The sequence below is a fragment of the Oryctolagus cuniculus genome, chromosome 2 (assembly GCF_051225735.1).
Source record: "Oryctolagus cuniculus isolate XC-2025 breed Fujian yellow rabbit chromosome 2, ASM5122573v1, whole genome shotgun sequence".
In the NCBI taxonomy this organism is placed as follows: domain Eukaryota; kingdom Metazoa; phylum Chordata; class Mammalia; order Lagomorpha; family Leporidae; genus Oryctolagus; species Oryctolagus cuniculus.
Window position 1 is genome coordinate 107634756 of NC_142868.1, and position 24791 is coordinate 107659546.

Sequence of the window (24791 nt, forward strand, 5' to 3'; positions counted from 1 at the left end):
ACACACACACACACTCTCCCTTACAGAGCCTGACCAACACTTACACATATCACACACTCAAATGTTAGCTCAACATTGGCAAGTCTAAAAATAGAGGGATGTTTAAAAGAACAGAGCAAATGCCACGTGTTTTTTTCCTAGCGTTCTACCTCTCACTGTCTACTGATCTGGAAGCCATCTCAAACCCCTCAGATCTCTAAGGTATCTGTGTGCTAGTTATCCAGGTTTCCTGACGCCACATACCAGAAGTAGCCTGTAATAAGCGAGACTTCTGGATCCAGGTGTGAGGCTTAGCTTCAAGCCCTCGGGAATGTTTTGGCTTCCTGATGCTGGGTTGCTTTATAAATCTTCCAGCTTGCGCCGACCATAAATTTCCATCAGTGTGTAGCAGGCTAATACTCTTCTCCACAAACTGCTGATAGATTGCTGGAGCCAGTGCCATCTTTTACAGAGCTCATAAATGTGCCAGCCTGCTCCCAAACTCACAGGCCACATTGGAGGCACAGCTGCTCGTGGACAAGGCTGGTGGCCCCAGCTGGCCTCAGCCATCAGTGGTGCTCATCCGTAATAACTAAAAGGCCACTTGCTCTGCAGCCCCCTCCCTTCTCTTCTCCAAGAGTCTGGGCTAAGTCCTCAACAAAAACTTGTACAAGTACAAGTATGCATGGATCTCAAAAAATTTTTTTTGCACCAAAATAAACTTTTCATTTTGCACATACTTTCAGAAGTACCCCCTTGTAAGTTTCTTTCTCTCAATTTTTTTTTGAGAGACAGAAGCAGAGAGCTCCCATCCATAGGTTCACTCCCCCTAAAAGCCTCCACTAGGAAGCAGTGAGCAGTGAACTCAATCCAAGTGTCCTAGCTGGGTGGCAGGAATCCAATGACTCCAGCCTTCCCCACTGCCTTCCTGAGTCTGCACTAGCAGGAAGCTGGAGTCAGGAGCTGGAGCTGGGAATCAGACCAGGCCATCTTAACCAGCGTCTTCACTGCTGGGCTGAATGCTTGCCCCTCTTGTAAGCTTGTTAGCAAAAGGGCTTCTGTCTCAGCTTTCTGTTCACTTTGCCACATGAAACTCACAGAGTGGTGTCTATAAAATGTGTGCTGGTGTTGTTACTTTTTTTTAAAAAAAGATTTTATTTATTTATTTGAGAGGTAGAGTTGCAGACAGTGAGAGGGAGAGACAGAGAGAAAGGTCTTCCATCCACTGGTTCATTCCTCAAATGGTTGCAATGGCAAGAGCTGAACCCATCCAAAGCCAGGAGCCAGGAGCTAGAACCGGCACCTTTATTGGATGCTGGCGCCGCAGGCCGGGGCTTTAACCCACTGCACCACAGCTCTGGTCCCAATGTCACTTTTGATGCAGCTGAATCTCTACCAGCCTGAGTCTCACTAATCGAGACACTCAAAAACAAAACAAAACAGCTTGCTTTTCTCTGCCATCTATTTCTAGTAGAAAGAAAGCAGATTGTAATAACCAAAAAGAGGGGCTGGAGCTGTGGCGTAGCAGGTGAAGCCACCGCCTGCAGGGCCGGCATCCCATATGGGCACCGGTTCGAGTCCTGGCTGCTCCACTTCCCATTCAGCTCTCTGCTGTGGCCTGGGAAAGCAGTAGAAGATGGTGCAAGTCCTTGGGCCCCTGCACCCATGTGGGAGACCTGGAGGAAGCTCCTGGCTCCTGGCTTCAGATCAGCATAGCTCCGGCTGTTGGGGCCATTTGGGGAGTGAACCAGCAGATGCAAGACTTTCTCTCTCTCTCTCTCTCTCTCTCTCTCTCTCTCTCTCTCTGCCTCTGCCTTCAAATAAATAAATAAAATAAAATAAAATAAAATAAACAAAAATATCACACCAGGAGTTTTTTAAAAATCTTTGGGAGTACCATAGACAAATGTGACCTTTATTTTTGTGGCCAATTTGAGAAGGAGTGGATGGCTCGTCTGAAACTTTGGTTCTACAGAAGCTCAGCCCCACACTCTTATTTGAGGAAAATGACAGATTCTCACCAGACATGTAGCACATGAAGCCGCAGGGTTTTTGCCACTGTCCTACGAATGAATTGACTGATTTGCTCATGAGTCAGCTCTGGACTCATGAGAACTTGTTCTGATAAGCGACATGGAGGCAGGAGTCCCAGAGTGTGTATCCAGGAGGCTGGTGGGCGGGGCAAGCCGCGTGGCTGCTGTGTGAGTGCAGGGAGTGTAGGATAGGGCTTGGTTAGGCCGGCGCCGCGGCTCACTAGGCTAATCCTCCGCCTTGCAGTGCCGGCACACTGGGTTCTAGTCTCGGTTGGGGCACCAGATTCTGTCCCAGTTGCCCCTCTTCCAGGCCAGCTCTCTGCTGTGGCCAGGGAGTGCAGTGGAGGATGGCCCAAGTGCTTGGGCCCTGCACCCCAGGGAAGAGCAGGAGAAGCACCTGGCTCCTGCCATCAGATCAGCGTGGTGCGCCAGCCACGGCGGCCATTGGAGGGTGAACCAACGGCAAAGGAAGACCTTTCTCTCTGTCTCTCTCTTTCTCTCACTGTCCACTCTGGCTTGGTGACCTCTCAGGAGAGGGTGAAGGCGAGTGTGATTGCTGGAAGGGGCAGGAGGAGGTGCGCACATCTGCAGCACACCCAGGCAAGGACAAGGCCCCCGAAGCACAGGTTCTCCCATTACAAACCTGCGCAGTGACAGCCTGGCTACTGATGCGGATCTCACCCTGGCCCGCCCCAGTCCCTGTCACCCTGAATGGCTGCCTCCCTGAACTACCAGAGGTCCCACCCTCCACGTCCGCAGCTGGCTCACGCTTCAAGCCGGCTCCTGCTCACGCTCACATCTCAAGACCCTGCCACGGTTCCCACGGCAGCTCCACTTCTCACTGTCTCAACCTTGGCCTCCCTGGCGGCTCTGTGCTTCCTCAGCGTGCTTCTCCCCCTGTGACAGAGACCCCAGTGATGTCACCATCATTAGTAGAGGAGACTCTAAAAAAATAATAAAAAATATTTGGGCACAAATGAGTTGAGTATCTTACTGCATTATGTTTTCCAAAAGGCAGTAGTGAATCGATCTTCACTGCTCTGAGTAAGTGAATCACTGGATTTGAGAAAATACGCACAGTTGGCTCTTGGTACGTAATGCAGTTCTGTATCTATGAACCACGGATCACAAATATTCAAAAGATAAAATTGAACCGGTGCCCATATGTGATGCCGGCACTGCAGGCAGTGGCTTTTTTTACTGTCCTTTTTCTGATGATTCCCTAACCAATACATATTGTATAGCAACTACTTACCTGGTATTTACATTGTATTACGTGTTATCAGTCATGTGGAAGTGATTTAAAGTACACAAAAGGACTGCATAGATTCTACGCAATATTACGGCATTCTAAATACGAGACTGGGGCATCTGCAGGTTTTGGCATCTACGGGGGTACTGGAACCAGCCCCTCTCCTGCCTCACGATGGACAGTGAAGGATGGGTGTGCCATTTTCCAACAGCAGTAGTGTTTTACATTGGGTGTAAGAACCACATTGACCCCAGTAATAATTGATCGGACCAGGCCAGTGCTGTGGCATAGCGGGTAAAGCCACTGCCTGCAGTGCCGGCATCACATATGGGCACCAGTTCAAGTCCCGGCTGCTCCACTTCTGATCCAGCTCTCTGCTATGGCCTGGGAAAGCAGTAGAAGATGGCCCAAGTCCTTGGGCCCCTGCACCTATGTAGGAGACCCGGAAGAAGCTCCTGGTTCCTGGCTTCGGATTGGCGCAACTCCGGCTGTTGCGGCCAACTGGGGAGTGAACCAGCAGATGGAAGCCCTCTCTCTCTCTGTGTAACTCTGACTTTCAAATAAATCTTTTTAAAATAATAATAATAATAATAATAATAATTGATCAGGCCATGTAGCATGGAAAGGAGTTTCAGAGTTGGTGGGAACATCAGGGGGACGTGGCAGCAAGTGGCAGAAAGAAAATGAAGACATTCTGTCCAACCAATGGCTGACCCGAGAACAGGGTGCAATGAGATTGTGAGGGAGGGGAAGGCAGAGCCCGGGACCGGAGTGTGCGGGCTCGCTCAGTACATGAGAAGCTCCTGCTCTCCTGCGTCGTCGCCATCCTTTGTGACGGGGAGGTGGCAGGACGGGCATTCAGCAGAATATCAAGTCAAGGGCAGCGGGGACCCAGGTGGGGGTGGGGATGAGACGCTCCCCGCCTGACAGAGCACCTGCGTTTTCTGCTCCACAGAGCCTTGAAAATGAGGCAGCCCTGCTCCCCCCACCTTCTCCTGGAGAGTTCAAAGCCTCGACACGCCGCCAGAGTTCTCAATTCCCAAGGCACTCAAGCAAGGCAAAATATATCTTTCCCACCTGCAGTTGCACTGACAAATTATTTATGAAGCTAAACAGGCTTTTTGGGGTCCTTTGAAGAGATTCCTTTTGTTCCTGACCACGTGACTAACATGCAAAAGCAAACCCACATGGCAGAAATAGCTACGGATGGCACGTGGGTCAGCTAACAGGTGCTAATTCAGTCATCTGGGCCCTGTCCGGGGAAACTGCTCTCGGCTCCCAGGGATGGATGAATCATGGGGATGCGATCTCACCTGGCAGCATCATAAATCACAAAGAATGAGGGACCGCGGGGCTGGCCTGTTCCTGTGCCCTCCCTATGAGGGAGGACAAGGCCAGGCCACCCATGTCCCCGGGCCCTGCTTGGTGGAAATAGGAGGCCCTGGGGCCATGGACCGGTCCTTTCTGTAGGGGCTCCCTACCCCTTCGAGTCTTGGGACTCAAACCAAACCCTAAAAGCCTGGGGCATTCATAATGAAAGATTCAGAATTTCTAAATCTCCAAGAGACAAAATATGTCAGAAATTGTGACTAGGGCCGGCGCTGTGGCACAGCAGGTCAATGCCCTGGCCTGAAGCGCTGGCATCCCATATGGGCGCCGGTTCTAGTCCCGGCTGTTCCTCTTCTGATCCAGCTCTCTGCTGTGGCCTGGGAAAGCAGTGGAGGATGGCCAAGTCCTTGGGCCCCTGTACCCGCGTGGGAGACCTAGAAGAAGCTCCTGGCTCCTGGATTCAGATCAGCACAGTTCTGGCCATTGTGGCCAATTAGGGAATGAACCAGCGGATGGAAGACCTCTCTCTGTCTCTACCTCTCTCTGTAACTCTGTCTTTCAAATAAATAAAATAAATCTTTTTTTAAAAGAAATTATGACTAATTCATACTTTTTGTATGACTTTAATGCTTTATTGAATTTGGTGATCTCTAGAATAACTTCTAAAGAGAGTTAAAAATTATTTATTTATTTATTTATTTGAGAGAGAGAGGGAGAGAGAGAGAGAGATCCTATCCACTGGTTCACTCCCCAAATACCAGCACTGGGATGAAGCCAGAGCCAGGAGCCAGAAGTACAATCCAGGTCTCCCATGTTCGTGGCAGGTACTCAATGACTTGGGCCAATATCTGCCGCCTCCCAGGGTCTACTTTAGCAGGAAGCTGAAGTTCGAAGCTGGAAGTGGGCATCAAATCTAATTATTCAAGTGTGGGATATGGGTATCTTAACCACTAGGGCCAACTCCAACCAACCATTTTCAGATTTATAATACAAACAAATAAAGATTCATTTTGCTTTGTGGTTTCAACACTGTACAATTTTAATTAAGCATGAATCAATTTGTTAGCATTTTCTAGACCCCAATGTGTATTTTATAATCACAAGTGTTTAGTGTCAGTCTACATCATTATATATAATGTTACCTAGCTGGACTTCCATAGCCCTTCAGATGTGAAATTTTATATTGATTGGATAACCTAACATCTTTCAATATTTCTACCCAAGAATGCATGAAAAGTAGCATACCCTTGCTCTGCCCCAAGGGGGGGTGGACAGAGACAGCTGGGCTGAGCGGCGTGGAGCACTGCCAAGCAGCCTGGTCACTGGGCAGTCACAGCTGGACGCCGCAGCTTCAGGGGAAGAGCCCCGAGAAGATTCCCTTCACTTGAGACAGCAGCTGCAAGTTCCAATCCCCAGGCCACCCCCACTTCTGATCATGAGTGCAGAAGCTTTCCCCTGACTCCTTCAAGTGTGAGAATGTACTAGAATGTGCTAGAATGGCTGCAGAACTCAGGAAACCACCATGGGTGGTTTGGCATGCACACCAGGACCAGCCAGAAGAAGAGACCAATAGGATGAGGCCTGGGAGACCCCCCCCCAGACATGAAGCATCACGTCCTGTCCCTGTGCAATCAAGGTGCACCACCCCCCAACACTTCCGTGAGTTCACCAGCCCGGAAGCTCAGTGGAGCTTCAGTGACCAGAGCCTGTACTGTGGCTTCAGTGAGTGGGCCCGAGTGTTGAATCATGGGTCGTATGCCAGAACTCCAGTTCCTGCCCAGCTCCCCTCCCAGGAAGGCAGGCCATATCACCTGGTCCAAAGCTCCAACTCCAATCATCTTTCCAGCATGACCCGCCCACCCTGAGTTATCTGATTAGCATAAACCGAGAACAACAAAGGTCATTCTATCAATCACCCGGGAACTTACTTAGTAGCTCCCTCCCAGGATACGCAGGACAAAGACCAGCCTAATTCTTTATTACACACAGGGACAAATTTCCCTAGACAATGACAGGCCCAGCATCGAGGCCCTGACTCACGACTCATCCATAGTGAAATCGGAATGAATAGATGCTAAACGTCGCCTAATAGAGGATTCCCTGTAGATCTCAATTAGCTGGGTTAATAGAGAACCACTGAAAATACCTGGAGCAAACTGTGAATCACTTGTTAACACAGTTCAGTCAGTATCTGTCTACTCACTCAGCAGATGTATTAGAAGTTAGGAGGTGCTGGGCGTGCTGTAAACTGGTACTCAGTATGGCCTGCAATTGAGTCCATGTGGTCAGTGGGTAGTTTCGCCAGGAATAATAGCTCTGAACCTGACAATAAAAATCCCTCTTGAAATCCTGGAAGTTAGCTCAGAGCAGGGTGCAGGCTGGCTAGCATCTTTCAAGGCCCTCAGTCTGAGCATGAGCTGCAGCAGGTGCTTCGGTCAAGTCAGTCATTGCATCCTCACGAACAGGCGAGGCAAACAGACAGGTGGAGCTGCCCATGTGCAGGGAATTCCCCCAACTTCGTGTGCCTCGGCACCCACTTTTCAAAGCAGGTGACCTTCCTCACCCTTGAAGTAGGGTGCTGTGGGGAGCAACTCGGACTAGACTAAGTTACTGGAATTAAGACTTATTCTATGCATCTGCTCTCCCACAATATGGCGCTGGGAGAGGAGAAAACAGCTTCTACTCAGCTGCCTCCAGTTCAACCAATAAATTGTAGGACCTGCTCCTGATTGGAGGAGAGCAGCGTACTCGGCATGTGGATAGCAGAGTTGGGATTAGTGGAAGAGGACTATAAAGGAGGAGAGAGACAATATGCACCAGGGAACATCTATGGGGAACATCTAAGGGGAACGCCTGTGCAGCCCCCCAGAGAGCCGGCCGGCGGAGTGCCGCTCCCCTGCGGAAGTGGGGAATGTGGCCAGGGGGAACTGCCCTTCCACGGAGGTGGAAGGGATAGTAGCCAACCCGGGAAGAACCAGCAGCAAACCCGGGGAGGGCCGAGCAGACGAAAGAACAGCGCAGGGTCCTGTGTCGTTCCTCCACGAAGAGGGGGAGCGACAGGTGCGGGCACACCTAACGCAGTTTCCAGTTGCACACTTCACCCAGTCCCTCAATGTGGCCCACCCAGACATCTGTCTCCTACACCTGCTCCCCAGTGACCTCCTCCCCGTGAGACAGCTGGCTGCAGGCTGCTTGGATGGCCCTGCAGAGCCCCATCCCCTGCATGGAGGCTACAGATGTGACATCGTGACCACCTCTCGGTCATGCTTCACCTACCGGAACTCACACCTGCTTGCTCCAAATCCACCAATTAAAACTTCCCCCACAAAGCCTGGCCCCAACAAAGGCGTCAACCCTTGGGTCTTCTCTCTTTCTCTGATCCCTGCTCCCTGACCTCCACGTGAATGGCCTCCAGGCTTGCTGTCACCCCCAGGGTCTGTAAGCAGTAAACACTCTTAAGCATCTATGTTGTGATTGTGTCGCTGAAGCTGAGCCTACAGTCTGACCCCTGAAGGGAGGCTGCCCAAGGAGACCCATGCAAGTGGGTCCCCTGGTGCTCCTTTGTCTTTGTCTCTGTTGGCTTCTGGGGACTGCAGCTACCAGCTAGAGTTTCCTCCAAACACCATGTGAAACACCTCTCCTTCCACGACATCTCTGATGCCACTCTCCTTTTACATTGACCACCCCCCACCCCGAGGCTGCCACGCCTCCTGGGCGCTGGCTTCAGAATGTCCAAGAACCCATCACGGCTTTTAAAGGAAAGAATTCCTGTTGAGCGGCAGTCGTGGAAACGTGATGCCAGCCTCCTCATAAGCACGGTGTCCCGTCTCAGCCAGCACCGGGAGCAGTTCTGCCCCCTTTCATTTCTTTTGCCGCTTGGAAAAGAAGATCGGATGTCTATCCCATGAGCTTCCCCTCCCCCAGGAGGGGACTTTAGTAGCCAGTCCGCAGGATCCGTCACGACCACTGCACAACTGCTGACTGACAAAGCTGGGCAGCTGAAGACAGCAGCATGTGTTCTCTCTCAGGGTTTGGCAGGGTCAGTGACCCAGGCCTGGCCTTGCTGTTCCAGGGCTTGTCCTGAAGTTGCACGCCACTCCTACATGACTGCAGGCGGGGCAGTGGCGCTAACCCTTTTGCCTCTGCATAGCAAAGATCCCTTTTCCAATACGACTTTCCTCCAAGTCTTCACCAGCAGCCCCTCAGATCCAAATTCTACTCTCAGCCTGTTCGGGACAATGCAGGCTTTTATTTAAAGATTTATTTGTTAATAACTTATCATTTATTGGAAAGGCAGCATGAAGGAGAGGAAGAGACACAGGAGAAAGAGATCTTTCCTTCTCTGGTTCACTCCCCAGATGGCCACAGCCGCCGGGGTGGGCCATCCAGTCTCAGCGGTGACTCGCTTTCACTTCCGCCACCTTGATGCTATGACTCGGGTATGGGCTGTTGTCACCCAAGCTCTCGCTGAGGCTTGGTCCACAGAGTGGCGGCACTGGGAGTGTGGCTTGGCGGGAGGTTGGGAGGTGTTTGCGTCGCAGGGGTGGAGCCCTGATGCTTTTCTCTGGAGTGAGTCCCTGATCTGGAGGGACTGGGTTAGCTGCCTCAGGAGCGAGGAGTTGTTAATCATCAAATCCACCTGTCGCCTTTACTCGGCTTTGTCCTGCTTTCTGCCTTGCGTTGACAAAGCAGGGGGCCCTTTGGACATCCCAGCATCCAGATTCGTGGGCCAAAGCGACTCTCTCTTCTCTATCAATCATCCACTTAGGCCTTCCGCTACGCCAACAGAAAATAGATTGAGACACATAGTCACATGGAATAAGTCTGGTCCCACGGGGGAGGCAAGGCAGGAGACAGACATCTTCAGAGTGAGGTGCAATTGTGCTAACCACTGAAACTCGCTCTTTCCGGCTGTCCACAGCAGCAGGCTGCCAGGGGCTCCTCTGGTGGGCTCAGAGCCTGTCTCAGACAGCCCTGCCACTGCTATCAAGGGGCTGGGCCACTTTCTCCCGTGACCACTGTGCATCTGGTGTTAATGTAAAAATTCAGCTTTCAAACGTAGCCTTAAGCTGTTTTCTCTGCATTCCTGGAAGGGGCCATGGTCTCCAAGGCACTGGCACAGCAAGATGGCCTGGGTGGTACTTAAGTTGCTTCTGTAACATAAGCACATCTCAACCCCACAGTCTAACTTGTGTCTCTATGTTTGTTTGTGACTGGCTTCCTGGAGGAGGTGCCATGCTGTGCTTGCACCGCTCTGGGCACCTTTCACCTCTAGGTTCAGAGGCTTGGCTAGGGCTGTGGATGGAAGGGCCCGCAGGGGCACACAGCACAGGAGATTGGAGGATGTTAGAGAGCTGGGAGGGAGACTGGCCTGCAGGGGGCACTGAGGAGCACCGAGGACCCCCCTCACCTGCAGACCTGCGGAACTCATCTCCGCTGTGTCACAGCCACAGACACCTGTCCACAACTAGTGGCATCGTGCATTTGTGCAGCTGCTTTTTTCCCCCGTTGCATGGATGTCATATCAGTCTGCTTGCTATAGCTGTAACAAAACACCGGAGACTGGTTCTTCATAAATAAGAGGTTTCTTGAGCCCCCAGTGCTGGAGGTTTGTGGCACCTGAGTCTCCTGGGCTCTGGTGAGGACCCGTGCAGGACCCAGGCAGAGACTCCTACGAGAAGCAGAGATGGGCAGCAGAGAGTGGAGAGGGGCCTGGCTTACTCTCCTGGAGTCCCAGCAGAACCAATCCCCTTTGAGAGGACCTCCCCAACGACCAATCATCTCCCACCAGGCTCTACTTCTCGAAGGCCCCACCCCCTCCCAACAAAGCCACACTGGAGACCAAGCTTCTGACACACGAACCCTTTGGGGGCACATTCCAGTCTTATCCAAACCACAGTGGAATGAGCCCAGAACGCACTCAGGGACCCCTTGCCCCACCAGTGGGCTCCCAGTGGGGGAGGTAGGTTTGGGAGCTCCAGGTCTCCACCAAGAGCTACCGTTATGCACTGCATGATGGAAGATGTTTCAGACAACAACACAGCACACGTGGAAAGGTGGTCCCGTAAGATGACAATGGGGCTGAAAATGGTAGCAGCCTAACAACACAGTGCAACCTATCACTCACAGCTAGGTGGCGCTGCTGGTGTGACCACACCTACTCCGTTGCCAGCAGCGGTAATGTATGTCCAGGACATACTACCTGATAGGGGTGATAAATGACTATGTTAGTGTTTATACTATGCTTTATTGTTTGGTTTTATGTATCTGAAAGATAGAGACAGACAGGCAGACAATAGACAGAGCTCTGGTTCACTCCCCAAGTGGCCTGCAATGATGGCTAGGGTTGGATCAGCCCAAAGCTAGGAGGGGGGTCTCACACGTGGGTGGTAGGAAGTCAAGCACCAGAGCCGTCACCTCTGCCTCCCAGGGTCCACGTTAGCAGAAAGATGACAGCAAGAGCTGGAGCCAGGAATTGCGCTGGGCACTCCAATGTGGGATGTGGGTGTCTTAACCATGAAGCAAGTGCCTGCTCCCTACCACATCTGTTGGTCAAACTCTTTTCTCTTGTGCTTATTTTCTCTTGTGTAGTTTGGTTCATTATGACGCTCAGAGCAATAAGCCATACAAGATTTACATAGATTTCTGTGTGTACGTCCATACATCCAAGTACACTCAGGTATACCAGATAGCTTAGGAGGATAGGCTTGTGCAAGTACATGCTGCTGGGCTGTTCATATAACAATGTAATCATCTGACAGCTCATTTCACACAGTTGACCCTGTCGTTAAGAACAAGTGACTGCGGCCGGTGCCGCGGCTCACATGGCTAATCCTCCACCTTGCGGCGCCGGCACAGCGGGTTCTAGTCCCGGTCGGGGCGCCGGATTCTGTCCCGGTTGCCCCTCTTCCAGGCCAGCTCTCTGCTGTGGCCAGGGAGTGCAGCGGAGGATGGCCCAGGTGCTTGGGCCCTGCACCCACATGGGAGACCAGGATAAGTACCTGGCTCTTACCATCGGATCAGCGCAGTGTGCCGGCCGCAGCGCGCCAGCCGCGGTGGCCATTGGAGGGTGAACCAACGGCAAAAGGAAGACCTTTCTCTCTGTCTCTCTCTCTCACTGTCCACTCTGCCTGTAAAAAAAAAAAAAAAAAAGAACAAGTGACTGCATTGCTGTGAAACATGGGCCCAGGGAACAGAGAGGACGGCTTATCTGCATTGTCACCTCCACTTCATCCCCTTGCCTCCTGCCTATCCCAGGGATGGGATGTTGCCAGGTTCACCTCTAAGCCAGAGCAGGACCCAGGGGGCCAGAGGATGTTCATTCGCTGTGCGGCTCAATTTTTTCAAAGATTTATTTATTTGTTTGAAAGGCAGAGTCACAGAGAAGGAGAGGCAGAGGCAGAGTCTGCCTCTTTGATTCTGGGTCTAAATAAACAGGAAACACATCTGATTCATTGATTTCCCATGTTTGTTTGAAATCACCCACTTCCTTTCATGCCGTTTCTAAAAGTTGGTTTTCAGTTGGTTTTACAGCCGTGTAGGGTAACATGAACTCCTTGGGAGAAACATGGATACTTTGGCTATTTCTAGAGAGATCCTCGCAACCCTTGAGCACCTGGCGAGCAAAGATTCACTACTCGCAGCCTTGGCATTGATCTCAGCATGAATTCCTCTTTGAAAGCTTCCAGGGGGAGGTGAGGCGGTATCATCTGTGTGCGGGCACTAGTTGGTCAACCAAAAAGGGACAAATGAATCAGCTCCCTCTGTTCGCGGTGCACACAGAGGACTAACCGAAGGCTGGAGGGCCCCGTGAGCTCTCAGGACGCCCCTCTCACTCACCACTCAGTCAGGCTCCCGGGTCAGCTGGGCACCTCCTGGTGGGGGCTCCAGCCTCCTGGTGTTGGGTGCCACAATGTCTCTACTGAGGACAGGGGAGAAAGGTGTGACCAGCTGTGGCACAGGGGCGGGGATGAGACTTCCAACCACATTCCCTTATTTTTTAATAGAAAACTTTTATTAATATTAAAAATAATATTTAATAAATATAAGTCCAACTTTTGGATTATAGTGGTTCTTCACCCCATATCCGCCTTCCCACCCCAAAACCATCCCACCTCCTACTCCCTCTCCCATCCCATTCTTCATTAAGATTCATTTTTAATTATCTTTATATACAGAAGGTCAACTCTATACTAAGTAAAGATTTCAACAGTTTGCACCCACACAGACACACAAAGTATAAAGTACTGTTTGAAGACTAGTTTTACAGTTAATTTTCATAGTACAACAAATTAAGGACAGAGGTCCTACATGGGGAGCAAGTGCACAGTGACTCCCATCCAACCACATTCTCATCCCTCCCTTGCTCACAAGGAGGTGAGCGCGGACCCAGTCTCCCCTGCCACTGTGTACCGCTTCCAAGTCGTGGTTTTCCCGCCTAGAAAAATAAAGAGAATGCTATCTACCTTGGTGTGCTTTGTAGCTCACATGCGTGATGTATTGGGCACACATAGTCTCATCTGGGGTTATTACAGTGGTGTTAGCACATCGTAGGACAAGGAGAATGCTCCAATTCCAGAAACACAGAACAGCCAATCTGGGGCTGTTAGGCCAGTGTAGCTGCAATCGGGTTTTCTCTATGACTGATCCCGAGGGGTCACTTTCTAGCTTTCGGCATCTGCAGGATTTCAGAGGTTCCGAGGAGAGGTTCCCTTGAAATGAGCTGGGCAGACACCCCTCAACACACTTCTACAGCCTCCTGGAAGTCTTTGTTCAAAGGGGACTACAATTTGTTCTCAGGCTCACCTGAATATTTGCAGGTGGGTGAATATATACAAGGAGTCCTCCAAAAAATTCAAGGAAAAACCATGCTAAAAAAATTAAGTGCGGGTTCCAAAATTTCTTTACACCAAAATGAACTCATCTTCTAACTCCATGTTTTCTACAAACCTTGTGAAAGACTTTCATGTATACTAGCAAGTTGAATGGAACTGTATGTGTGAAAGCGCTTTAAATCCACCAACACCAACATGCCGGGGAAGTCTTCCCTGTATAGATAGCTACAAGGTCAGCACTGTCACAGAACGCCCTGCCCACGTGCACACTCATTCCACAAACACTTCACGGTAGCAAGTCTTGTCTCAACCCTAGGCCATGTGAGGCAGCAAATAGCTCTCTGTCGGTCTCCAAAGCTTAGCCTCCAGTTCTCACCAGTCAAACATACGGTGATACTGTGTATGAATTAGAACAGGGAACCCTATGTCTGGTATAGCCATTAGGATACCAGCTAAGACGCCCCCATTCCAAAGAGGGGCACCAGGATTTCAGTCTTGCCTCCACGCTGGAGTCCAGCTCCTTGTTAATGTGCACCGTGGGAGGTAGCAGGTGATGGCTCAAGGTCACTGCCACCCACTGGGGCACCTGGATAGAGTTCCAGCTCTCCACTTCGGCCTGGCCTTTTCAGGTATTTGGGGAGTGGACCATTGGTTGGGAGCGCTCTCTGTCTACTTCTCTGTCTCTTAAATAAATATAAATAATATTTTTTAAAATCAAATTCAGTTTGACTGCTCCAGCCTCGATGAAATCCCATGTATGTCTAGCCTGAGCCTCCTCCTATGTCCTGGATCCCAGGATTCCAGCAGGGGGCTGAGGTGGTTCTCGCGGAATGATCCATGCTTCCCTTGTCTACCATGTGTGATGTAAGTCACCTTGTCTGGCTGTACCAGGCTGGGGAATAGAGTTGTTGGCTTGGGTGTTGAGCTCAGTGTCTCAGAGCCCTGGCATAGACAAAACTGAAGATGTCAGCCGGCACCGCGGCTCACTAGGCTAATCCTCCACCTGCAGTATTGGCACCACCCCGGGTTCTAGTCCCGGTTGGGGCACCAGATTCTGTCCCGGTTGCTCCTCTTCCAGTCCAGCTCTCTGCTGTGACCCAGGAAGGCAGTGGAGGATGGCCCAGGTGCTTGGGCCCTGCACCCGCATGGGAGACCAGGAGAAGCACCTGGCTCCTGGCTTTAGATCAGCACAGCGCGCTGGCCGTAGCGGCCATTGGCCGTTTGGGAGTTGAACCAACGGAAGGAAGATCTTTCTCTCTTTCTCTCTGTCTCACTGTCCACTCTGCCTGTCAAAAAGGCAAAGAAACTGGAGATGTTCTGCCCTTTCCTGCAGGGACATCCTGCTACCTGTGCACCTGCAAGTCCCACAAAGACGGTAGAGGACTGCTGCTCCCTCGCCAGCAGGCTGAGTGGGATGGCTTGGCATTTCTTGCTCTGTGTTTGCAGGCAAGGGGCGCACCCTAGGGGAAGCACCAGACTCAACTCCAGGGTGTGGGAAAGAACATCAGATCACAGTCATATTGACTTTGGTCTTGCTTTTTCATTTCTGTTTTTGTAGGTTTTATAGTGTACAGAAGACATGTGAGCACCAGTGCTACCTATCCCTTCTAATTAAATATACTAGTAATGGGGCTGCAGCCTCGGACATTTTTAATGTAAAAATTGTGCTCAAAGAGAAACAGAGCCTGTTGTTTTTAAAGACTAGGAGGTAACATCTCAACTGGCACACATGCTGCTGCCCTTCTATGTACTGAGTTTTTCTCTTCTTTTGATAGAGATATACCCAAAGACAAGGGGATTTCCAAAAGTTCATGGATAATGAAATCGAAAGGCAAATTTAGGGGCCGGTGTTGTGATAACAGCAGGTTAAGCTACTGCCTGTGACAACTGGTATTCCTATGGGAGCACGGGTCCCAGTCCCGGACGCTCTAACCCAGCACCCTGCTAATATGCCTGGGAAAGCAGCAGAAGATGATCCAAGAACTTGGGCCCCTGCCACCCGTGTGGGAGACCTGGATGGAGTTCCTGGCTCCTGGCTTCAGCCTGGGCCAGCCCGGACCATTGCAGTCATTTAGGGGAGTGAGGCAGCAGATGGAAGCGCTCTCTCTCTCTCTCTCTCTCTCTCTGTAACTCTGCCTTTCAAACAGTTAAAAGAAACATTAAAACAAAAAAAAGGTAAGTTTATTTGGGAATTTGAAATCCATGTGCATGGGCATTGTTCAAAAAGTTCATGGGATATACATATTATGAACAAACTGCACAGATTTCAAGACAGTTTGGCATCAAAATAAACTATAAGTCCTTTTTTTTCTGCAAAATTTTTGGAAGATTCTCTTGTACATGTTCTATTGCTGAATTTTTTTAAAAGATTTATTTATTTATTTATTTGAAAGATAGAGTTAGAGAAAGAGAGAGGGAGAAAGAAAGAGAGATCGATCCTCCAACCACTGGTTCACTCCTTAAATGGCTTCAACGGCCAGGGCAGAGCCAGGCCAAAGCCAGGAGCCAGGAGCTTCTTCCGGGTCTCCCACAGAGGTGGCAGGGGTCCCAAGGACTTGGGCCATCTTCTACTGCTTTCCCACGCATATTAGCAGGGAGCTGGAAGTGGAGCAGCCAGGACTTGAACTGTTGCCCACACGCGATGCTGGCATCGCAGGCAACAAGTTTACTCGCTACACCACAGCATTGACTCTGCTAATGTGTTTTTTTTTTTTAAAGACTTTATATATATTTGAAAGCCAGAATTACACAGAGAGAAGAGAGGCAGAGAGAGAGAGAGGTCTTCCAACCGATGGTTCACTCCCCAAATGGCCATAACAGCTGGAGCTGGGCCGATCCAAAGCCAGGAGCCAGGAGCTTCTTCCGGATCTCCCATGTGGGTGCAGGGGCCCAAGGGACTTGGCCATCTTCTACTGCTTTTCCAGGCCATAGCAGAGAGCTGGATGGGAAGTGGAACAGCCAGGTCTCAAACCGGCGCCCATATGGGATGCAGGCGCTTTAGGCCAGGGCGTTAACCCGTTGCGCCACAGCGCCGGCCTTCTGCTAATGTTTTATAACAAGAACTTCAGGGTTTGGGAAACACAAGTATACTTAACACTGATTGCTAATGTTCAGTGCTCATTCCTTACAAAGAAAAAAAATATTATGTATTTATTTCCACTATATTGTAAAACTTTCCATACAGCAAATACAGTCAAACTCCTTTTTATTAAAAAAAAATTTATTTATTTAATTAAAAGGCAGAGTGACGGAAAGAGAGGGAGAGACAGAGAAAGAGAGAGAAGTCTCCCATCCGTTGGTTCACTCCCCAAATAGTTGCAACAGTCAGGGCCAGACCAGGCTGAAGGCAGGAGCCGTGAACTCTATCTGCATCTCCCATTTGGGTGGCAGCGACCCAAGCACGTGGGCCACCATCATCTACTGTCCTCCCAGGAGCATTAGCAGGGAGCCGGATCAGAAGAGGAGCAGCTGGGACTCAAACAACATGGGAGGCTTATGTCGCAATAATGGCTTAGCCAGCTCCGCCACAGCACCAGGCTCAAACTTTTAGTCTTGCCAAGAAGGAGGAGCAAGATTGCAGTCTCCAGACTGGAGAGCCCCTTCCTTCGTCTTATCTTCCTCTTTTGTTTGTTGGGCAGGGGGTGGGGCCAAGGTCGGTGTTTACACATTCTGGGTCTCTGAGCAACGTTGGCGTTGTCTTCAGGATGCCAGCAGGTGGAGCTGTGGCCTTGCATCCACAGTGGAGCCTTGTGGACCGGAATCAGAGAAATGGTTCCCGAAGAAGTCGTCTGCCACCCATCTCTTCTCAGACATGCCAGATACGGTATCCTGCCATCACTGTACAATATGAAAATCATATGTACAATATGCAATGGTGAATCTGTCAAAGACGGAAGCAAAGCGTCCATCTCCCTCCCAAACACAGACGAACACATGCTTTACCTTGACTGGAATTCAGGATCGGGATTCTGATTCTTCTTGCTGCAGAGCGCCACCTGCCATGGCGGCAGCCCCAGCCCTCTCCTGATGTCAGCCTTCAGTGTCAGCCCTTATAAATGGGGTTCCTAAAACATGTGGTTTTGTTTGCTTCAGGTTGGGAAGGCAGAGGAGAACAAGGAGGGATGGGGGAGCATTTGGGAAACTCAGGTGCTCACACACGGGATGGGGCCCTTGGCTGTCCCCTTGGCCGCTGGTCCAGCCCTGTCAGCCTTCCAGGATGCCCCCAGCTGTCCAGGGATGTGCCATCCCCCAACCTGTGGTGACATCACCTACTTCCCTTCTTTCCCTTCCTCCCTCCCTTCCATCAACAAGAACCCGCTCCTAACTGTGTGGGACACCGTAAGTTGTCAAAAACCAAGCAGTGGCCCCAGACCCAACATCAAGGAGTCATAGCCAAGTATGGAGACAGCTGGGCATGTCCGTAAATGACAGAACATCAGCAGAAAGTCCCAGTAAGGGATCCCAGAGCGGGGGCCACAGCACTCGGCTTGCTGAAGCTCGTGTCTCCTAGGTGGTGCCATCGGTAAAGTGGTAAAGAAGGCTGTTCTGTTGCCATGGAGACACGGTTGGTAGGTGGCGGTGCGTGAACCACGGAATGGCACTATTTACTTAAGTGTTTCCCATTAGGGATCGGGACGTTAATTATCCGCAATCACCTTGGTCGTTCTCTGCATGCTCTCTCTGCAGAGCAGTCAAGTGTCAGAGCCAGGCGCTTAGCTCAAGGGACCCTTCTTCTGTGCACATCCCATGAAAGCAGATGACAGCGATCCTTGTCAAACCCCTCCCACGTTCACAGGCATCTCAAAGCAATCAGCTAAGGAATGGGATTGGTGCACGGAGGACATGAATGGAAGGGCTTGGGGGAATGAAGTTCGGAAGCTGATGGTCAATACGTTTGCCCCGGGTGGTCACCCCCACCTGAAGCCTTAGCTGCTGCAGCCACTGCAACCGTATCTCACCACGGCAGTGCTTAATGGAGTTCAGCACAGACCAGTCTTTCAAATGGTTCCTATTGGGCATTGCTACTTTTTTTGTTAAGATTTATTTACTTATTTGAAATTCAGAGTTATAGAGAGAAGGAGAGGCAGAGAGAGAGGTCTTCCACCTGCTGGTTCACTCCCTAATTGGTCACAAGGGCCAGAGCTGCACCAACCCGAAGCCAGGACCCTCTTCTGGGTCTCCCATGTCGGTGCAGGGTCCCAAGGGCTTGAGCCATCTTCCACTGCTTTCCCAAGCCACAGCAGAGAGCTGGCTCGGAAGTGGAGCAGCTGGAACTCGAACCGGTGCCCATAGGGGATGCCAGCACCGCAGGCGGCAGCTTTACCTGCTACACCACAGTGCCGGCTCCAGGCATTACTATTTTTAACCACGCAAACAAGAAGTTTGAAAAAGAAATATACTACAATATTAAAAGGGTTTGGTGCTTGAATGATGAGCTTTTGTGTGTGTGTGTGTGTGTGTGGTTTCTTTTTCCTCTCTCTTTTATTTGTTTTATAACTTTTTAGTTTTGAAGTTAATTGTAGACTCACAGCAGGCTGGAAAAATGTCAAGGAGAGATCCCAATTCCCCTCTCTCAGCTTCACCTGGTGGGGACACCTGGAGTGACAGTGTACAGCATGACCCACAGAACCGACCTCAATGGCACACTCTGAACACAGCCACAGACTTCATTCAGATTTCATAGGCTTTTACAGACACCCATTCTAGAATGAGTATAGTTCCATGCAAATAGGTCTCATATAAAGGCTTATGAGCTCATATATACATATATATTTTTTGACAGGCAGAGTGGACAGTGAGAGAGAGAGACAGAGAGAAAGGTCTTCCTTTGCCGTTGGTTCACCCTCCAATGGCCGCCGCGGCCAGTGCACCGCGCTGATCCGAAGGCAGGAGCCAGGTGCTTCTCCTGGTCTCCCATGGGGTGCAGGGCCCAAGTACTTGGGCCATCCTCCACTGCCCTCCCTGGCCACAGCAGAGAGCTGGCCTGGAAGAGGAGCAACCGGGACAGAATCCGGCGCCCCGACCGGGACTAGAACCCGGTGTGCCGGCGCCGCAAGGCGGAGGATTAGCCTAGTGAGCCGCGGCGCCGGCCAATTTTGAAAATTTTAAAAATCCATGCATATATAGGAGAGGTCTTCATGGAAAATTCGTATTATGAGAAAGATTATGCATAATTTCAAAAATTTTTTGCACTAAAATAAACTCCTCTTTTAATTTCATTTTCTACACACTCTTTGAAGTATTTTCCAAAATTTCGCTATTGAGGAAGGCTTCTCAAATTTTAATAGGCAGGGCCAGCCCCGTGGCATAGTAGCTTAGTCCTCTGCCTGCAGCGCCAGCATATCATATGGGTTCCTCTTCTGATCCAGCTCTCTGCTATGGCCAGGAGAGGCAGTGGAGGATGGCCCAAGTGCTTGGGCCCCTGCGCCCACTTGGGAGACCCCGAGGAAGCTCCTGGCTCTTGGTTCCTGGCTCCTGGCTTAGGATTGGCCCAACTCCTGCCATGGTGGCCATCTGGAGAATGAACCAACGGACGGAAGAGCTTTCTCTCTGTCTCTCCCTCTGTCTATAACTCTACCTCTCAAATAAATAAAGTCTTTTTTTTAAAAAGTCAATAGCAATTTACGAAAAGATTCTTTTAAAAATTCAATATGCATCATAGTGAGCTTATTAAAATTCAGATTTTGATTCAGTAAATGTTATAATCAAGAGTATAAGACTTTGGTAAGAGAGGGCACAGGAACTTCGGCAACAGGGAGACCTGGCAGAGAACCTGAAACAATAGTCTGGCTTGAGTTCACATTCAGAGGCTGTCCCAGGAAGGCTTGCCTTGTGAGGTGAAGCCAGAGGGACAAGACCACCAGCTAAACAAGGAAAACTCAAGAAGCAAATCATTTAGAGTTTTGAACACCCAATGCATGAAGATATGTGTTGCTGGGTTGGGAAGGGGCTCCCTGCTCTCTTTTTCTATATTCTGGTCCCTCCCCTAATGCTTGCTATTTAAGCCCAGACAAACTGCATCTCAGGGAGACAGTTTCCTTAGAGCACGGCACCTTCCCACCATCTCCTCTGCCTGCCAAGGGAAATAAAGCTTTTCCTCCGAGTAGCTTCTGCACAACGCGATTATTCGGCAACACCGCAAGTGGATGGGCTCCTTTGGTTCACTAACAGTTTGAGGCAAGGCCCAAGGCTCTACTTTTTTTTTTTAAGATTTATTTATTTATTTGAAAGTTGAAGTTACACAGAGAAAGAAGGAGAGGCAGAGGCAGAGAAAGAGAGAGAGATCTTCCATTCGCTGGTTCACTCCCCAACTGGCCACAAGGGCCAGAGCTGTGCCCATTTGAAGCCAGGAGCCTGGAGCCTCCTCCGGGTCTCCCAAGTGGGTGCAGGGGCCCAGGGGCCTGGGCTATCTACCACTGCTTTCCCGGGCCATAGCAGAGAGCCAGATCAGAAGAGGAACAGCCGGGACTAGAACCAGAGCCCACATCGGATGCCAGCACCGCAGGGGCCTGCGCTGTGGCGTAGCTGGTGAAGCCGAAGCCAAGGCTCTACCTCTAACAAGCCCCCCCCTCCCCGGGTAGCACAGATGCTTCTGTTCTGCAAGGTACACTATTTTAAAGCTATGGATTAGAGGGCAAAGACCTTAAGAAAGAATTAAAACTGGCCTCAAATGCAAAAGTGTACAAAAGAAAGAAGAGAGAGAGAGAGAGGAGAGAGGAAAGGAGGGAGGGAGGGAGAAAGAAATAGTTCAATAAAAGTGCCTTTCATCACAGATTCCACTTGGATCTTCCAAATGATGGACGATGAAAACAGCCTTGTCCACACCTGGCTGGTGAGATTATTCTTTCCATCTGCATGATTTTATTTACTCAAAATGGGCACATAGTTTTCCACCCACGGTTAGGTGTCTTTGGCCCAAAGCTTGAGTCTCTGGCTCATTGCTTTCCTTGGGAGACCTCATTTTGGTCCCATGGTGCCTAGGAACAGGTGCGGACCTAGAACCTCACAAAGCATGGAAAGGCGCAGCTCACAGGCACCGCTCAGACACGGCCCTTTTTGCCCAACAGCCACATGCTTGTTGAAGAAAATCAGGAGGCTTGTAGATGCTGCTTGTCTCTGGCACCTGACCTGGGCAGTGCTTTATTTAACCTTCTGTCTTTCACCAGGAGCTGTTTCTGTTCTAGCTTTGTCAGATAGACGACAGCACAAAACTCTCTCTTTGTAAAATTCCTCATGACCCAATCAAATAATATGTAAGAGTTTTCTTTGGTAATGTATAGCTCTTAGGGCTTTTCTACAGGTATCACTGGACTTTCATGCACTCTTCTTCTTCTTATTTTTTTTGACAGGCAGAGTTAGACAGTGAGAGAGAGACAGAGAGAAAGGTCTTCCTTTTTCCGTTGGTTCACCCCCCAAGTGGCCACTATGGCCGGCGCATTGCGCCGATCCGAAGCCAGGAGCCAGGTGCTTCCTCACGGTCTCCCATGCGGGTGCAGGGCCCAAGGACCTGGGCCATCCTCCACTGCCCTTCCGGGCCACAGCAGAGAGCTGGACTGGAAGAGGAGCAACTGGGACAGAATCTGGTGCCTCAACCAAGACTAGAACCCAGGGTGCCGGCGCTGCAGGCAGAGGATTAGCCTAGTGAGCCGCAGCGCCAGCCCCACACTTATTTAAAAAGCAATGCTGGCCAGCACTGCGGCTCACTAGGCTAATCCCCCACCTGCGGCGCCAGTACTCCAGGTTCTAGTCCCGGTTGCTCCTCTTCCAGGCCAGCTTTCTGCTGTGGCCTGGGAGTGCAGTGGAAGATGGTCCAAGTGCTTGGGCCCTGCACCCACATGGGAGACCAGGAGGAAGCACCTGGCTCCTGGCTTCAGATCAGCACAGCACCGGCCGTAGCGGCCATTTTGGGGGTGAACCAATGGAAGGAAGACCTTTCATTCTCTCTCTCTCTCTCTCTCACTAACTCTGCCTGTTTAAAAAAAAAAAAGAAATGCTTATCAGACACAAAAAGATGAATACCACACATTCCTTCCTTTATGTGAGACCTACCACTTAAAAAAAAAAAAAAGAAATGTCTGTGTGCACCACTTTTATTGCAAATAGTGTTTTGTTGAAGTTTTTTTTTAACTTAGAGAAATTATTTATTTTTGCTCTTTTCATACATCATATTGGTCAGGAAAGCCTTGCACACATATCTGAAACATCATACTATCACACACTCTGTTTAAAGGCAAAGCACCATAGGTAAAGCTGATCAGCTGTCTAGAGTTCTCAGCTGGTGGGATCATGCTTCATGATTTTACGTTGAGTTCTGAAAATCAGAAATGTCATCTCCAAAAAATGTTAAGGGGGTTGTAAAAAATAATCACTTGATTCAATATTACGAGTATATTTTCTTTAAGAAATGAAAAACTAAGAAGAAAATGCCAGTCATCATTGGTATGTCAGTACAGGTCAGCAGGAAAAAATACTGTGATAAACTGTCTCTCTGACACCACGAAGAAATTCTAGTCTAAGCTTGAATATGCTTCCTATGCTTAGTCGATACTTTACTGCTGTTCTTCATTCTTTTCCACATTTCATGCAGAGGATTGGTACAGCCTTTAAAACTTCATTAACAGGAGCAAATCCAGTATCTTGACTTCTTCTCAAAAGGCACTCTAACCCATCAGATAGCCCGGCAGTTTCATTCTCATGAATACTCTAGCCATGAAAAAACTCAATAGGACACAAACGAATCCAATGAATAGAAGAAGAAATCTATTGAGTTTTGGAATATTTGGTGCATTGGATCGGTCTAGGATAATGAAACCTAAACCTCCCATTGTAAACAGGAAGCTGGATGCAAGTCCTTCCATAATATATTGTCCATTTACTCTGTAGGCCAAGAAAGCCACTGGCCGCCGATGCCCGTGTTCATCAGTCATAGAGCCAACACTTGGAGGTTCAACAACAACATCGTAAATTATTCCTCCGGTGATGAGGAAATAAGACACCACCACGGAGCATACACCGTCATGGCCGACGGCATGTGCACCCACGGAGGCTTCTTCAGCTTCAGACTGGGACATTCGAGCACTAAAAACAGGACTCGGTACAAGGTCTCCATGTTAGCGGCGGCAGGGCTGTTGAAGTTCGTTTTAAATGTTTTTGAACAAATTGATAGAAATTATATGCTGCGATAGTTTTAATGATTTTGTGACTATTTTTACATTTATATGATTTAAGTTGAACATCTTTCCATTTGATTATTGTTCATAGCTCTTTCCTGCTTTCCTATGAGACTAATGGTCTTTTTCCTTTTTTTTTTTAAAGACTTATTTATTTACTTGAAAGTCAGAGTTACACAGAGAGAGAAAGAGAGGCAGAGAGGGAGAGAGAGAGAGAGAGAGAGAGGTCTTCCATCTGCTGGTTCACTCCCCAGTTGGCCGCCATGGCTGGAGCTGAGCTGATCCGAAGCCAGGAGCCAGGAGCTTCTTCCCAGTCTCCCATGTGGTGCAGGAGCCCAAGGCTTGGGCCATCTTCTACTGCTTTTCCTAGGTCATAGCAAAGAGCTGTATCAGAAGTGGAGCAGCCAGGACTCGAACTGGTGCTCATATGAGATGCCGGGACTGCAGGCAGCGGCTTTATCCACTAAACCACAGCGCCAGCCCCTTGGTCTTTTCACTTTTAGTTGGAGTTCTTTTTTAGTACAGTCATTAAACCTTTGACTATAATGTGAAGTAAAATTATGTTATCTCAAAAAATAAGTAAAATTTAAGCTGGAAAAAATTACATAAACAAATAAATAAATAAATAGTAATACTTTTCGTGTTGACTACGTGTGTTTTTACAAATGCAAACATAAGGAAACAAATATTTCCATTGCTTTACTTGCAATAATGTTGTATTCTACCACATATTTTTTTGTCTGAATGTATTGCATGCATACCAGGTACTTCAAAACAGTCACAGAAAATGAAATTAAAGATAAAATGCAAACATTTTTTGAGGTCTATGCATATGTGCAATCTTCAAAAAGTTTGTGGAAAATGCATATTTTAAAAACCTATGCATGGGTTTCAAGTTTTTTGCATCAAAATAAATTTCTGTTTTAAATTTTAATTTCCAGGAACTTTTTGAAGTGCCCGTGTAGTTTTTTTGTTTGTAACTTGTCATCACACTGTCCTAACAGTGTTGTAGTACCCACTGTATTTTACCTGACCCTCAGAGGAGCCTTGGAAGAGCAGGGCAGGCGTTACTAACTCCGTGTCATTGGAATTAGTGCATTCATGACAGCATTCCCCTGTAGCTCTTGTCAGCTCTGGAGAGTCCTCCTCGTACCACGCGGTCCAACACCGTTCCCAGGACACTCAATGGTCGAGG

General features: G+C 49.4%; 1 pseudogene; it reads right to left on the reverse strand.

The window, feature by feature from the left end:
* Nucleotides 1–22542: 22542 nt before the first annotated feature.
* Nucleotides 22543–23545, reverse strand: LOC149127979 (oligosaccharyltransferase complex subunit OSTC pseudogene; annotated as a pseudogene).
* Between the last annotated feature and the right edge of the window lie 1246 nt (nt 23546–24791).